Raw genomic sequence first — 17,457 nt, forward strand, 5'->3', positions numbered from 1 at the left:
GCAAAAAGCAAGAATATAAAGTTGGGTTAATTTCAAGCTCCATTAGAAACATAGAGCCTGATCATGCTCCCACTGAATAATAAAAAAGGTCTTTTGAGCACTGAGGCAGGATTGATCCCAAAGGAAACAATCAAGAGCTCCCCCCCCCCCTTGAGAAAGAGCCTGGATTTAAAGGTTAACGACCATCGTTACAATATCAGGATTCTCCTTCGTCCTCATCTCTTCTATCTTGTTTCAATGAGATTTTGCAAAATCCTGAGACTGACATACTCAGATAATTCTGCATCCTGAATAGGCTGCTGAAATGGAAGGGGAATCTGAGCACAGAGTTCCACACCCACTAAATCCCTTCTGCATGCTCAGAGAACCTGCTGGCAAACTTTCCCAAGCTTCACAGGACATTTCTTATTGCACAGGTCTCTTGACCTCCTTCATTTCCATCAGCTCTTCCTTTCAGTGGCCACAGAAAAGGTGGTTATCCTGTCATGGAATGTAGGGTGGGGTGGGGGTCCACCAGGGAAAGACCTGCCATGGAATAGTTGGCGTTGGTATAATCACTTGAGCATTTTTAGTCTTCGAAAAAGGAAGAGGAGAAAACGGGAGGTAGGTGGCCATGGTCTGCAACTGCTCTAAAAATGAAAGTATTCTAGTAAGTATGAAACACCAAAATACAATTATTGCTTCAATGTCTTGACGGTGAAGCCATGATGACCATGTCATTTTGACCCCCAGGCTAGCACCCAGCTAAGGGATTCAAAACAGTCCAGTGACCCTGTTCATTGACCACAGAACAATGAGTGTCTGTTGCTGTGGGGAAGGAATGGAGTATTGCGGAAGAGAGTGTGGCTGGCAGGCACTGTGAAATAAATGTCCTATGCTGCAACATTTTGTTGCAGCTTTCCCCCTTTGTACACTTAATTAGAATGTGTGAAAGAATTTAATACACCCCCTTTTTTGCTTTTAAATGAACATCTGGGCAGCGCATAGGTTCAGCACTGTAGCAGAAAGAGGACTGGATTCAGCTTCTCTTATACTGAGAGTAGACCTATTGAAATCAACCTATTGATACACCTCTGCTCACACAAAAGCGTTTAAGCATATAAATATGCCAACTCCTACATGCAAACATGGAACATTCTGAGTGATTCGGAAACTTAATGGGCTGTACAGCTGAGCGTGAAGTGAGGAGAGCAGGTTTTCGGTCAGTTCAAGGCCCTATTGCAGCCGTGTTTCTCAGAGGAGTGAATGTCTGTGGCTGAGCCTAATGCATCCATTTTCATTAACTATCAATGCTATAAAAATAAAAAAGGGTAATTTCTGTTAAGAAACTTAATGGAAAGTTATAGCAAGTATTCTCATAATAAACACCTTGGAGGAGCAGCATCTTGATTTGCTTCATCCATCAAACTGCGCGACAATTTGAGCAGTACAAATGTTTTAAAATATCCACCTATCAATTCCTCAAAGACCTCCTTGACATTTAAAGACTCTTGTTCCATTAATTTGTGACATTTTTATCAACTTAAACATTAACATGGCAGATTTTATAACTAATGCAACTTAAAAGGTGCAAGGATGTCAGCAACATCAATTACAAAAAAATTACAACTCCTGCTATTATCTCAGAGGTAATTAAATGAGCTGTAATTATTAGTCTAGATTCATTAGATTCATGTTCTCATGACCTCCTCATATTGGATTATTGTAATTCCTGGCTGGCAGGCGAGCTGGCTGGCAGGGCATTGCATAGTCTGCAGTTAGCTCTACAAGGGAGCAATAACAGAACTGGTTTCGAAGCAAATAATATATCCCGTTTTCTTCTTATTATATGGTGGATAAGTTCCCTACTATATCTAGATCATCCAGTTGCTTAGATTTTCCTGTTGATCCTCATCCCAATGGATGTGTACCTTGAACTTTCTGGGAAATAGAAGCTGGGAGTACGGTTGTCCACAGGAAGCCCACAGTACATACTCAGAATAAATAAATATGCATATTTATGCCAGGTCTACCCATAGGTTGGGAGCAAGTCTACCCATTGAAATACAATGGATGGATAGTCCTGGAATGCAAGGTTCTCCGAGAACAGGTCTACCATTGTTGGTCAGTCGAGTAACTGAGCAGCGGCAAGATCTGGGTAGACTTTGTCTCTGAGAACCTTGAATTCCAGGACTATCAATCCATTATTTTTCAAAGGATAAACTTGATGTCAACCTATGGGTAGACCTGGCACCCAAATGTCCTTAATCGCTGATGAAATTTCCATTTCTTTTTCTAGCACCTTCTCCGGACTTCAGTGTTAGAAGGGTCAGAAGGGTTTAAAAGGATCTCGCATACAGCCTACTTCCTTGCCCCCCCCCCCAAGCTCATAACAGTATGCATGCATGCACGGCAGAGTAATTTCTAAAATGTTTACAAATGCAGAAATGAAAGCACTTTGTTTTCTAGCAAAGAAAATATGGTTTCAGAAGCTCCCAATCTCCTGTTTCTGCTGCTATCTTTTGTTTTTAGGCACCTGTACTAAAATCCTGGATACCCGAATTGCTTTCTATGAACAACAATTACTCCTCCACCGGATCAACAGAGAAAGGGAAGGCTTAAAAACAAACCAAAAAACTTCTTCTCTAGAGACAATGGGGTTTTCATTACTGCTTTCCCATTGTCTAATTGGCTAGATCTGCTTTCCTAAATGTCATTGGCTAAACACACAGGTGGGAGCAGAGTAGCTTCTCACAAAACAAATGGGACTGTTTCCTGTACTGCTAGACATATACTAGACACTTCTTCATTTTTATTAAAAGAAAATGGGAATCTGGATATTATGACTGTTCTATTATGTTTACGTTAGGCTGGTAAATACATCCACAAAAGAGGTGCAGTGCAATGTAGCAGGTAGCTAAAAGGGTTTGCAAGAGGAGCCTGGAGATGCAACAAAACTGGTGGAAATGTGCCACCACCACGAATCTGAGGATAATGTAGGGGGTGGATAGAATAAAAGCAAAAAAAGGTTCTAGGAATGAGAAAGAGCAATGCAAAGAGCACTAAGGAGACGGAACAGTCTAAGGTGTCCTCCTCTTTCTTCTTAATGTCTTTTTATGGGAGAACCTCAGGTACTAAAACAAGTGGTGTCTTTTGACTCACATCCATAAGCAGCTGTGTGCTGGTTGCTAATGCTTTCTGCTGGCCCTGCGCTTTAGCTGCAACAGCTCCACCTACTCTCAGCAGCCAGAAACATCATAGCCAGAGACTGGAGAGACCTGCCAGGAGTAAGCATGGACCAATGGTACCAAATAGTATAGGAAAACAGTCTTATTAGAAAAAACTAACCAACAAAATGAAACTGACATGGGGAGAAATAGAAGACGCCTTCATCCCGGTTTGGCTCCCCTTTCTCACATACACAGACCAACAAAACAACGACAAGAATCCAACAGTATACGAATCAATATGGCTAACCTGATTCAAACACACACACACACACACACACACACACACACACCACTCACACATGAAAACAAAGTTCACCACAGCCAATCACAAACAAACAACCACACCCTAGGCCAACCGCAACCTCTCTCACCACCAAAGGAACACAAGCGAATAGCAAAGAAAACCCGCACAAGTGATGCTGACACAAAACCCCACACATGCATCAAATAGAATAGAAACATTGCCACCCCACCCCACCCCCACTCCCACTCCACCGCTTTCCCCCTTTTCTTCCTAACGTAACACTAATGTCTCAGCAAAAGAAACTGATCTGTAGAAAATGTAACTTGAAAAAAGAGAAATTGAACATACCTTTGTAAACCAAGAAATCTTTAATAAAAAATATGTTTTTTAAATAAAAACAGCTGGAAGAATGCTAAAGCTGGAGGGGTGGATTTTCAAGAAGGAGGGGCAAGGTCAGAGTTTTTTAGATCTGTAGTTTCTTAGCATGCTGGTTGGCTATATGGTATGCAATTAATCTGAGCAACCCTTTAGTCTAGGCTCCAAGTGCAGTTGAGAAGTGATAATATCCTGCAGAGTGGAGTTTTTAGGAAACAGAAGAGGCAAAGCAAAAGCATGCAGACTTAGATCTGGACGTCTGTAGGGCCTTGACTGATTTTGTTCCAATGTACATGACCCTGAACCCTGATGCTGGCTATCAATGGACAAGTGCAAAATAAATACTGACTTAGAAGGGCAGATATACTTTGGATGCACTTCATCTCAGGAATTTGTTTAAAGTATCAAATCTCAACTCGCAATCCCTTCACAGAAAAATCCATGCTTCATTTTCCCTCCAAGCATTTTCCATCTCAGCAGCCTAATTTGGAGGAGGTAGGGGGAAGGTTGCTCCTATGGTTAAACAGTTGGGAGCCAGAAATCCTTCTGATAATTCAGAAATCTATAGAAAATGTTACTTGAAGAAAGAGACATTGCACATACTTTTGTAAACCAAGAAATCTTTAATGAAAATATTCAGGTAGGTAGCCGTGTTGGTCTGACACAGTTGAAATACATAAAATAATAAAAAAAATTGTCCAGTGGTACCTTAGATACCAACTTTGTTCTTGGTATAAGCTTTCGTGTGCATGCACACTTCTTCAGATGCACTGAAACAGAAGTCACCAGACCCTTATATATAGTGTATTTGAAGAAGTGTGCGGGCACATGAAAGCTTATACCAAGAACAAACTTAGTCTCTAAGGTGCCACTGGAATTTTTTACATTTTTTAAATATATTAATAAAAATACAGTGGTGCCCCGCAAGACGAATGCCTCGCAAGACGAAAAACTCGCTAGACGAAAGGGTTTTTCGGTTTTGCGTTGCTTCGCTAGACGAATTTCCCTATGGGCTTGCTTCGCAAGACGAAAACGTCTTGTGCTTTTTTCTTAAAGCCGCTTGAAGAGGCGCAGTTGCGATGGACCGTGCTTCGCAAGACGAAAAACATTGCAAGACCAAAAGACTCACGGACCGAATTATTTTCATCTTGCGAGGCACCACTGTATGTTTTTTTGAAAAAATATCTAGCAGTAAATCTACTTTCTGCCTGCCCCTGATCTAGAAACAGTACAGATGTAGAGATCTGGTGCAAATGTTAATCCAATTTATCACCATTATCATCTATTCGTAACTTGCATTCGGTAGAACAAAATTCAGAAGATACAGACATCTTCAGATATCTGAGCACAGCCATGCTAGGATTACTAATGCTGAGGCCATTCCTAGGAATGAAAATGAAAAATTTATCTCCTTTAAATTAAATAAGTTGAAAATGGCATTAATTCATGTACAATAACTCATGTTAATTAAATGCACATTCTTAAATATATCTTTAATGGAGAACCAATGGCTCATTAATCTTGAACATACTGACCTAAGAGCTCACGGGAGGTCACCTGGTAACACCTCATTCTAGGAATAAGTAATGTTCATTACTTTTCTTCAATATATATGATCTAGTAAGAGCAAATAAGCACACCCACCTGAAATCCTAGACACTGTACCTTAAAAACAAGGAATGCATCTAGGTCCTCTCCTTTTCTCTGGTCCTTAAATCCACTGGGCTTGCAGTGGGTTCACCCTCTTCTTTGCAGAGCTGAAGAAATGTCTATATTTTCTAAATATTAGGGACTTTCCTATCACAATCCCAGAGTTTCAGTTCTTGCGAGATGTTTACCAGACCAGTTATTTAATGTCATATCACCAAATCAATTCGTGTTGGATTTCATCATGGTTCACATAAAAATGTGAACCAGCTCTTAGGGTCTATTATCACAACCATCTGGACACACGGTGGGCTGCGCCACTTCTTGTAGCACAGATGCGCTGGGCCTAATTACCATGTGCTCTGAGCAGTGTGCCCAAGTTTTTTCTTGTGATCAAATGTTTATTATGGTTGACTGATGAATAAACAAAGCTCAAAACATAAAATACAGTTTCAGCCGATCCAATTATTAAGGATGACACAGTCCAAGAACTAAAAATCAGAGCATGTCTAAGAGATATGGCACACTTCAATATTTTGCCATGTGTTTGGTAATAGATTTATTAGTCCCCTCGAGGAAGATGTTCAAAAGGGTCTCTAAGGATTGACCAGGAAATCTCCTCATAAGAAGATAGATTATGCGTTCCCTGACCCCTTAATAAAATATACTGAAGAAAAACACATGAGAGACCGTTTCCGTCTCTGAATGGTTACAATGCCTATCCTTGAAGGCTATTTTCACAAAGATGCCATCTAGGATCTTACGAAGGTAAAACATTAAAACAGGACAAAGAACCTTGCTCTTCTACGCTTAGGTATAAGAAAATCTAGATGTGGCATTCATTTGTTAGAGGAGGCAAAGTCAGGTCCAGTACTCAAGGGTACGCAGTACTGGCACCTCTTTTGTTGTTGTTGTTGTTAAAAAGTGTGGCACTTACTGTAACAACTTCATAGTGCTGGCACCTCTTTCTGTAGAAAAAGAGCACTGGCCAGGTCTGTCCACCAACTGTGGTATATGTGGCCCATTCGCTGATCCACACAACACATGCACATCTTTTTTATTCTCTGTTTCACCATAGATTTGGCTTCAATTAGATCTGATGTTGAGATAAGGAGACAAACCAGCAACAACAACCTGAAGGAGCATTTTCACACCCATCATTCAGCCCAGAAACTGAAGGCCTTCTCTGCAAGAAGTGAAGTGAGGGCCTTCTCGGTAGTGACATCCTCCCTTTGGAACGTCCCTCTTTCAGATGTCAAGGAGATAAAGAACTACACAACTTTTAGAAGGCATCTGAAGGCAGCCCTGTATCGGGAAGCTTTAATGTTTGATGTTTGGCTATGTTTTTATATATGCTGTAAGTCGCCCAGAGTGGCTGAGGAAACCCAGCCAGATGAGCAGGGTATTAATCACCACCACTACCCTCATAACCACCATCATAATGTTTCCCATTATCCCTCTTTTCCATATAGACAGAGTCAGGCAACATCTGATATACCAGAGACACTGGATAGATAGAGCATATTTGAAGACAAGAATGAACAGAATATAGCCGTGCCATGCTACCTAATGAGCTAAATCAGAATTAAGGGCTGTGTTAGCAACACATTTGGGTGTATCTGCTACACTTGTAGGAACAAACTCATTCAAGTCTATGTTCTGAGAATGCTTGGCCTTCCTTTTTGAAAATGCCATAACTTTTGACTTGATAGTTCAAAATGATTTCCTACAGTCATCTGCAAATCCTGTGAACAGTCGTCTAAATCCCAAATGTTTACAAGATTAAGACGGCACAATGTGCATATATTAAATCTGAGCGGTGTTTAGTTTAGGAGGATGAGAAGATATTGAGCCCAAATTTATGGGAAGATCAGCCAGGGATAAATGAAAAGAGGTGGGAGCTAGGACAAATACTTGCCTAAGTCCACAGTGGTGGTGGGGAACCCCAACTTCAGATAGAAGAGTACTTTTACCTCAGGGCAGCTGGACAGATGTGCTCTGATATGAACTTGCTAAATAGGTTGTCATTTTTGGTAAAACCAAAATGGCTCTAATGTCTGTACTTCTATTCTTTTATGAATATAAAAAGGGGATTCTCTTTGTTTATTTGTTTAAATATGCCAGCGGCCTTGAGAACAAATCACATGGTGGTGTGCTCAGATTAACTACACCAAAAAACTTTGGTGGTTTTTTTTTTAAAGTGGGCCATTCACAGATTTTACTTGGACCCCCCAGGGCTTTGCTTAGGCAATTTTTTATTTATTGGCTTTTCTGTGGTAAAAGGAGACCCAGATTAAACAAAAAAGAAAGTGTGGGCTGTAATTTTCATTCAGGTGTTGGGTGGATGTTGTGAAAAGCTTATTTGTTTGGTCCATTTATATGCCACCTTTTCCTCCAAGGAGCTGAAGTTGGCATTCATGGTTTTCCTGTGTCGTATTTCATCCCCACAACAGTGCTGTGTGCTGTGCCAAAGTGTCTTGTCCAAGGTCACCCAGTGAGCCTCATGGCCAAGTGGGGATTTGAACCCTGGTCTCCTACGTCCTAGTCTGAAACTCAGCACAACACTACACTTCTTTTGTGGAATAGCATCCCTGTTTGAGTTTCTTTCACCCTGATAAAATAATGTGGTGGTGATATAATTATAATTATTGCTATAATTATCTTTTTATTAGCAACAGCAGCAGCAATGGCGTGAAAACTACCTTTCCACTGAAAGTTTTTTTTATACTAGGGATGTTGTGCAAATGTATTGCCGCAACATCCATAGCATAAAAGTCCTTTTATTCTTGGAGTGAAAAGGTAAGTTCCAAGCCATTGATGGTGCTGGTGCTAATAATAATATTTTTGCTATAATAATTATAATTATAATCTCATTAATTTTTTTTGGCCGGGGTACCCAGAGAGGCTTATAAAAAATGATAATAAGTTAGAGGATAAACACACAATATTAAAAACCACAGAATTTAAAACAGCAGCATGGAAAGCAGCAATTAAAATAATTAAAACTTCAGCTAGCCCTCTGCATAAAATGCATTTAATGAAACATCTGAAGCTGATATTGGCTTGCCCATGTCTTACGGTCTTCTGCATAGGTGTTGCTCCAAATACCCTCTTTAGTAGAGGTTCATTTCATTTCTGCGTGGGGAGAGAGACATTTCTGTGGCAGCACCCAAGTTTGGAATATTACTTCTACTAATTATCACCACCACCACCAACTTGTAGCAACTTTTGTTTCTGTGGCAAAATGAGTTAGAGCAGGGGTCAGCAAACTTTTTAGCAGGGGGCTGGTCCACTATCCCTCAGACCTTGTGGGGGGCTGGACTATATTTTTTTTTGGGGGGGGGACGATTTCCTGTGCCTCACAAATAACCCAGAGATGCATTTTAAATAAAAGCACACATTCTACACATGTAAAAACACACTGATTCCTGGACCGTCCACAGGGCAGATTTAGAAGGCGATTGGGCCGGATCTGGCCCCTGGGCTTAGTTTGCCTACCCATGAGTTAGAGCATCACATGGACGACTTTAGCATATGGCATTTACCGGAAGTCTCCCACAACTGTAGTGTGTTTTGTGTCAAACGAGAGAGAAGAAAATGTCAGCGGAAAAGAATATCCACTTCCTGAGCTCCTTTTCTTCCCAAGTTAATTTTGGCAGTCAAAGAAAGATCAAGGCTGCATATTCAATAAATAGTTTGAGGAAAAACTGTTACAGCTCTAGAAAACATTTTATTGATGCCTTTCAAAGTCAATGGCATCAATGCAAAATAAGGTCAAGGGCACAAATAAGAGAGTGCTGTCCAATTGGTTAGTGCACGTGATAATAAAATATAGACATATCAACAAAAATAGGAAATTACCGGTAATTATGTTTATAAATGCTCAAAACCACCATTAACAGCAATCCCAAAATGTATTGTAATCTCTTTAAAAGTCATTTTAAAAATAGCTTCTAATGCTTCTTTTGAATTAATTGTTTTTATAATATTGCCTAAACTGAGAAATCACAGCTTTAATTCAGTTGCTATAAAATACCCTATACATTTCTGGACTATGCTGAATACAAAACACATACACATATCCACACAGTACAATGATAAAAACAGAATTTTGCAGTTGGATATATGTCTTTCCCCCTAAAAAGAAATTCATTGCTAGTGTTCTGAACTGTAGAAAGAACTGCTTTTTAAAAAAGAGGAAGTCTCTCTCCCCCCCCCCTTTAAAAACCACTTTCATTTTCTTTTGGTAGTTTAAGGAAAGCAAATTGCACCACTGGAGTTCTGCAGTTTTGCAATTCCCATGGTATTAATAGGAATATGTGTGAAGTCTGTATATGCTAGAAAATATCTCCCTCTGAGATTATGGGACAGCTGGCACACTGCTGTGATACATTTAATTCCAGATAATATTTGGAAGAAGCTCTCATGCTACTGTGGGTAGAAGGCAGCTCAAAGACTGATACTGAGTGTGAGTCTTAAATGCAATTTATTGTGGCTCTTCCTGAAAGCATCTAGAGGACCCGGAAGGGGGGGAGGGGGAAGGGATTAGTCATACCAATACTGGGGACTTCTTTCCATTCACTCCATCAGCTGAATTTCTGAATTTGGGTTTTGGAATGGAAGACTCTTTGAAAGCAGCACGGCCATTTTAAAACCAAATTCATTTCCTTCTGTGCTATCTCAGTAAAATGTGACAATTTGCACAATGCCCCATCCAATCACATTATAAGCCTGCAAGTCCACTTCAATAAATGAAAGACTATTGTGTGAGGAAAAATTAGCAGCACAATCCTATACATATCTCTTCAGGGATAAGTTTCACTGAGTTCAGATGAGGAGAGAGCTTCACCTCTATACCTGGTGTTTCGTGGTCCAATTCTTGGTGACTCCACCTCCCAGGGAATTACCTGTGGTGATACCAAACTTGAGGAATGCTCTTCTGCCAGAAAGTCCCTGGTCTCCTTTTATTTCACCTGTATCGATTTGGGTATATGTGGTGCTCCTCACTGCATCGTGCAGTTTTAAGATTAATGTGTAAATCTTGCCTGTAGCAGGTGCCCCCTCTCTGACCCAACTACAACCCCAGGAGCATTTGAAGAGCTGTTTTGCCTTGAGAGGAGTAGAGAGAAAGAAATAAGTGAACAGCTGTCATTTCAGTTTTGTTGTAATGTGTGTGTTTTTTATATTGGTGCTTATTATTGCAGTAAACTGTTTTGTGAAGGTGATGCATCAGTACCTAAAATAATTCATCATTGGTTTTATTACATTATTGAGGTTACACAACTTCTGAGCATTTTGATATCTATGTATCAAATAGATACAGCTGAGAACAAGCTTTTCTTTAATGTCTTCATCAGAATTGAGTGTTGGTACAAAAGCACTTTAAATGGTAGCCTGTTGGTTTTTGGCAAGTTTTATTCGAAGGGTTGAAAGTCACTCGTTAACGCCAGTAGGGACTTCTGACAAGAGCTTCACAAGATCATTTTTGATAGCAAAACCTTATTCATGTATATGACGTTTTGGTTCAGGTAGACCTTTCCAGAAGAATGTGTAGCCTCCTTTTTCTTCCTTCAGTTGTCCCTCTCCTGCTCTATGAGTTTCTTGAATATCAATGTTTAAACGCTGCAACCCTCTTGCAATGATGGGAGTTCCGTGTTTCGGATGCTCATTATTTGTGTTATTCAACAAAGACCGTATATTCCATGTTCCAAAGTTCAATCGCCTTTTACGACCACTGGGTGGTGACCCCACTGGGTGCGGTAATCCAGTCAGGGGAAAAGGGAGGTAGGCTATATTTAGGGCACCTTTTCTAGCCCCTCCCCTTTTTGGGGTGAGCAGAGTGAATCTGAAATAGGGCTGCTCAATCATGGATACAGCTGCCGAGTTGCTCAACTGCGTCATTCCTTGAGTCAGAGTGATTGAATCTGTATCCACTGCCCATGTGCTGGTTCATGACTAGGGACTTCCAGATTTCACAGTCCTGACCCATTACCATTTGCAGATGGTCATGGGACTTTTTTGGGTTTGGGATGGGTTTTTGGAAGACACCTGTGCGTGAATTTGTTTTGTGTGCATAGATCAGTGCACGTTGACCAACGCACAGTCTTCGCAGTAAGGCTCTATGAGTATCACAACGACCAATAGATTCTTATATGTTGCAGCCTTCATCCCCCTTCACAGCTGTTGTAACATGCCGCTTGCTATCTTCCACCTGTTCTGCTGTTGAGGACTTCTTGGATCATTCTTTGTCTAGCTCCTTCCCTTTGACCTTATCGCCTTGGATGACCCTGCTGGGAGTACAAGACTCCTGATGGCTTCGCTCACAAGGGTCATAGGAACATGCAAGCCCCCTCACCACAACAAGGTGATGATAGAGTGAATGAGATGCATGTATTCTATCTATCTATCTATCTATCTATCCACCCAGAGCAAATTATTGTGAAGTCTGAAAGCATCCAGATTACACAGACACATAGAATTGTAGCTCTGTGAGGGGAACAGGGGTCTCCTCACAACTCTCAGGACATTAAACAAACTACAGCTCCCAGAATTGGAAGGGAAGCTATGGGTGTTTAAAGTGGCATCATAGTGCTTTAAATGTATGGTGTGAATGTGGCCATATAATCTTGTTTCAGAGGCCAAGCTGGGGAAGGTAACACAGCTAAACATTACGAACTGGAAAAAATCCATATAACTAGACAGTCCCCCTTCCTGCCTTGCTGTGCTATCTCTGGCTATTGCTCGTCTCCTCAGACCTAAGCCTGTCATTTAACTGAGAGGAAGCTTGTCTCTAACAACAAGCAGTGTGTGATCTTGTGGAAGAAAGTATCTTGTCAAGGAAAATTATATATGGATCAAATAAGTCAATGTTAAGTGTGTTAAATTATATTTTGGGGGCTATAGAACCCGTTTTTTTCCAGGAAGAAAAACAAAGAAAATAAAATTTATGTGAAACTAGGGGAATTAGAGCAGATATTATTTAAAATATGAGCAGAATTGTTTTAGTAGAATTGCTATTATATAAAGTAGTGTTATGACAGGAATGAGTACTTAGGAAGGCGCAGAAAATTAAAAAAGAACATGTGTCTACCTAGAATAATTTATATTGATTTTCCTTAATTAAGTTCTCTCTGCTGAGGTTTAACACTGCTTAGAGAGAGTCTTTGAAAATAAGATGCCGGAAATTAGCAATATCTGGTTTTAGAATGCTTTTCACAGTTAAAATGTCACACCTGGTGATTTCTGTTGTCAGGGAGAGATGCTAAAACAGAAAAGATGTCTCAGATGACACAGCCTTCTACATTCTGGGGTCTTTTTTATAAAAAAGGAAAATATTTTTATAGCAGACATTTGTATATGATAATGACATATGATATTAAAAAGGCTGCAATCCTGTTCCCCCCTGGCATCCTGGGAAGCAGCTAGGAACCAAAGGTTCAAAGTTTTCCTAGTCCCCTAGCAGTAACCCAAACCAGGAGAAAATACAGACATGCTTTTGAGTATGTCTAAATGCCTACCTTCCCAATAGGAGAAGAAAGAACATTAAAAAAGAAAAAAGAGCCCAGAAGCAGCATGGGAACCCAGTGCGTTCTTCAGCCCTTCGTTCTGCATGCTGGCAACTGCCCAGCAGGATGTTGGATAAGCAGTAAAACTGCCTTCATAATTTTCTCCTTCCCCTTAAGATCACAGTCTTGCGACACCTGCAGTTTCCCATAATACTAGGTGAAAAAGGTAAAGGACCCCTGGATGGTTAAGTCCAATCAAAGGCAACTTTGGGGTGTGGCACTCATTTCCACTTTCAGGCCGAGAGAGCCGACGTTTGTCCACAGACAGCTTTCCAGGTCATGTGGCCAACATGACTAAACCGTTTCTGGTGCAACAGAACACCGTGACGGAAGCCAGAGCGCACAGAAATGCCATTTATTTTCCTGCCACAGTGGTACCTATTTGTCTACTTACACTGGTGTGCTTTTGAACTACTAGGTTGGCAGGAGCTGGGACAGAGCAATGGGAGCTCATTCTGTTGGGGGGATTTGAACCGCCGACTTCTGATTGGCAAGCCCAAGAGGCTTAGTGGTTTAGACCACTGTAGTAGATCTGTAGTAGATATGCAACTACAGTAGATATGCAACATTCCTCACTGGAGAAGACCTCTCTTAACAAGGTGCTCCAAAACGTCTGGGGTGTGCATTTTTGGATTTTCATACATGGTGACTCCCTGTTGTGTCAAACCACTGGTGTATGTGTGTGTAAGAAAAAAAATCTGAGCAGAATTGTTTGCATGCCGGTTGCGTCTAGTGTGGAGCACCACCCACTATGCATAAATACCTCACCACATATCTGGAGCTGCTGTGCAAGCAAACTTAAATGCATTCCAGCATTTATCTGTATTGTCCTGAAACTCATTAAAACCTACAATTTTAGGGTAATGTGCACAAGCACACAGAAGAAAAGTAGCAAAATACTGATAACCTGGTATTTATTTCCTGCTTTCCGTATCATATACATTCTGTATGGGAATTTAAGAATAATCCATTGTTATAGTTTGGAGAGGTAATTATCTCAAAATAAGCTGCCTATTCATTGGTGATGAGCAAGCTGAACTCCAGCTATGCTGTATAATGGTTTTCAAACGTAATCTAAGCAGTAAGCCTAATGCACCATTCTTATTGCTTTTCATTACATTTTGTTGACATGGGGATTTTGTCTGCACTGGATTCTTTACATGTTGGCTTTCATTATTATTAATAAATAGGGTTATTATCTTTTTACAGGTAAACAAGGATGCTTTTAAACTGCACCAGAATGATTCATTGGAGTTTAGCAACAACTGAAGTTTTTTTTTTTAAGATGCTTTTAAAAAGTTTAAAAACAGAAATATCTCTCAAAACTAATAAGGATCCTGTTTGCATTGAGGGAAATTACACCCTTTAGATCATCTAATGAAACAGTGTCTTTTCCATCAATGCTTGTGCTGTGCAGATGTGTTGATTTAAATGGATCTAATCCTCAGATAGTTTCTTGTTTCCCTTACAGGGGACTAAAAGTGACTTGCTTTCTGCAACACACAAAATGATACGTTCATAATTGCTATGGTACATAATTGTACTTCTGAAAAACACACATCTGTCATTTGTACAGACTGGCCACAATCCAGAGATACACAGAAGATATTCCCAATGACTTGTGTACACCCAGAAGAGGTTGTATCAATTTCCCCCCCTTGTGACTACAGTTCTCTATGCAGTATCGTTGGGTGGGGGGAGAGTTATCTATTCTAATTAGATTATTACCTAAAATTTGACTGTAAAGCCATAACATTATGGTTGGCGGGGTTAGGAAAGGCATCACTAACAAGTGCTGAATGTAAATGGTTTTGATATGTATTAAAACTTCCACAAGAACTCCGAATTGCTGTACAGTGTGGAAGTAGACTGTTCAAGACCACAGAAGTCCAAATTCCCCACTGGTTCTCTGGATTGTATTCTTTGCTTTCAGGGTTTCTAGACAGAAAGAAGAGCAAGCAGTCTATATTTGCCACAGGAAAATCTCAATTTTGTATGTGGTTGTGGGGAATCTGACTGGCCTTACAAAAACAGTTGCTTCATCTGATCAGATCCCTCAGCACTTTGGACAGCTGCTTCGGTGATTAACATAAAGACTATATACTTTTCCATAATTCAAAAGGATTATGCTTTTGAATTATGGTGCTGGAGGAGACTCTTGAGAGTCCCATGGACTGCAAGAAGATCAAATCTATCAATTCTTATGGAAATCAGCCCTGAGTGCTCACTGGAAGGATAGATCATGAAGCTGAGGCTCCAATACTTTGGCCACCTCATGAGAAAAGACTCCCTGGAAAAGACCCTGATTTTGGGAAAGATGGAGGGCACAAGGAGAAGGGGACTACAGAGGATGAGATTGTTGGATAGTGTTCTCGAAGCTACCAGCATGAGTTTGACCAAACTGCGGGAGGCAGTGGAAGACACGAGTGCCTGGCGTGCTCTGGTCCATGGGGTCACGAAGAGTCGGACACAACTAAACGACTAAACAACAACATATACTTTTCCAGCGCTTGTGGTTATCTGTTTCCTGTTGTTACCATTAGTTCATTATTACCATTATCATGTATAATTTGATGACAATCCAGAATTCAATCAAATCCCAGCTAACCAGTTTTGAGACTATGAAGGATTACCAGACAAACCACAGATATATTCTAATCTGCAAGACCTTTCTTCCCTTCTGGTTATTCCCATGATTGTAAATCAAACCTGTCTCTGCTTGTCTCTGCTCCCCAACTAAGGTTGGAAAAGAAATTCAGCTTGGTTTGCATTTTAATGTGAATCTACCCAATTGACAATTTCCAATAGAAGTACTGTATGTGGACCAAAACAAACCTGTCCTTTAAAACCGGCACTTCTCTGAATTTTGGTATGCAGTTCTCAAATCATATGTATAGAAAAATCCATATATTAATATATAGTAGGCAAATTTAATAAATAATGATAATAATAATGTGTGTGTGAAAATACATAGATTAGTGAAAATAGTAATATGTGAAAGGTCTTGCAAAAATGTGCATATTAAATAAAACTCCGTACAAAAAATGTGTAAACTAGGACATACATCCTAAAATGCTAATGAGTTCTTGTGAGTACTTTAGAAAAAACTCCAAGTCTGATGTGCAAATTTGGAAAACTGAATTGAAGACAGTAAAAATGGAGAAACCAGAATAGACAGATTCAGCCATTCCTATCCCACCCCTTTCTTCTCAGTTTCTCTTGGGCCTTCTCCCTTCTACAACAGCAGTATGGGCTTTTATAACAGCAGCCAATATGTGCCCACCTACAGTTTGACTGTACAAATGAGAAGTTGTTGTGTAACTGGGCTTGATACTGGTTGTGGTAAGATGTTGCAGGAAAATATGATATTCAGGGTGACTTATTTCAGTCACTGTGGAATGTTTGAGATAATATGAGGAGAGTTTGGCCCTGGCCTTCACTCTTGCATCTGTCAGCAGTTTAACTTGTTATGAACTAATAGTTGAAAAAGACTTTTAAAAAGACACTCCACAAGGGAGGAAAAAACGCACCAGTGAAATCTGCTGTTGCTCTTTACTCTGTCCATAGAGATGGAAGACCAAACTAGATGTCATTTATACAACTAGGATTTGCATGAATGTCTTAAACAGTAAATAGCCAGGAGACAGTCCCCTTGATTCAGATTGGATCAAGTTGCGGGGTAGGGGTGGACTTTAACACATTGTCCATGTTGTGTTCCAATCCAGTTCTCAGTCCTCATGCTTATGAGCACTGAATTTAAAAATTCTCATCCATGCCAACAGAAGTTTTTATTACAATTCAAATAGTAAATGCAAGGAGGCTGGTATGTATCAGGACCATAGTTGCGGGCAAAGGGGTTCTAATCTGGATTGGCACCCCCATCTCCCCAATATACTTTTTACAAAAGCCATGTTACACAATGGCATCTCGTGTAGTGTGGCTCTGTGCCCTTGTCAAATGGGTTTGTTATGGACGTTATCTGGATTTCAGCACATTTTCCTTCGGGTGGCAGCATCAACCATTATACATTTGCTACTAGATTATTGCACTGCTTTTCGAAACCAGTCACACAACAGGTTTCAATGGATGTACCTGTTGTTTTCTGTTTCCTTTTCTTTTCAGGACCTTTCTTTTGTGAAACAGTTGCCCTTTTGGCATACAGAATAGCGTAAAACATCAGGGAAAACTTCCTCGGCTCACTGATTCAACTCACAGTGTTAGTACATACACATGAAACAAGAGCTGAGCTATTGCATCTTGTCTAGTACAGGAACAACTCAAATGGTGACGGAGGCTGTATTTCAATGAATTGGTGCACTTAGCTGGGAGTTTGTTTTCTTTCTTTCAACCAGTACTGCTGCCCTTTGTTTCTTCAACCACAAATAAATGCAGATCATATTTCATTATCCTAGTGGAA

Source organism: Podarcis vaucheri, assembly GCF_965113315.1.
Source record: "Podarcis vaucheri genome assembly, chromosome: 10".
NCBI lineage: Eukaryota > Metazoa > Chordata > Lepidosauria > Squamata > Lacertidae > Podarcis > Podarcis vaucheri.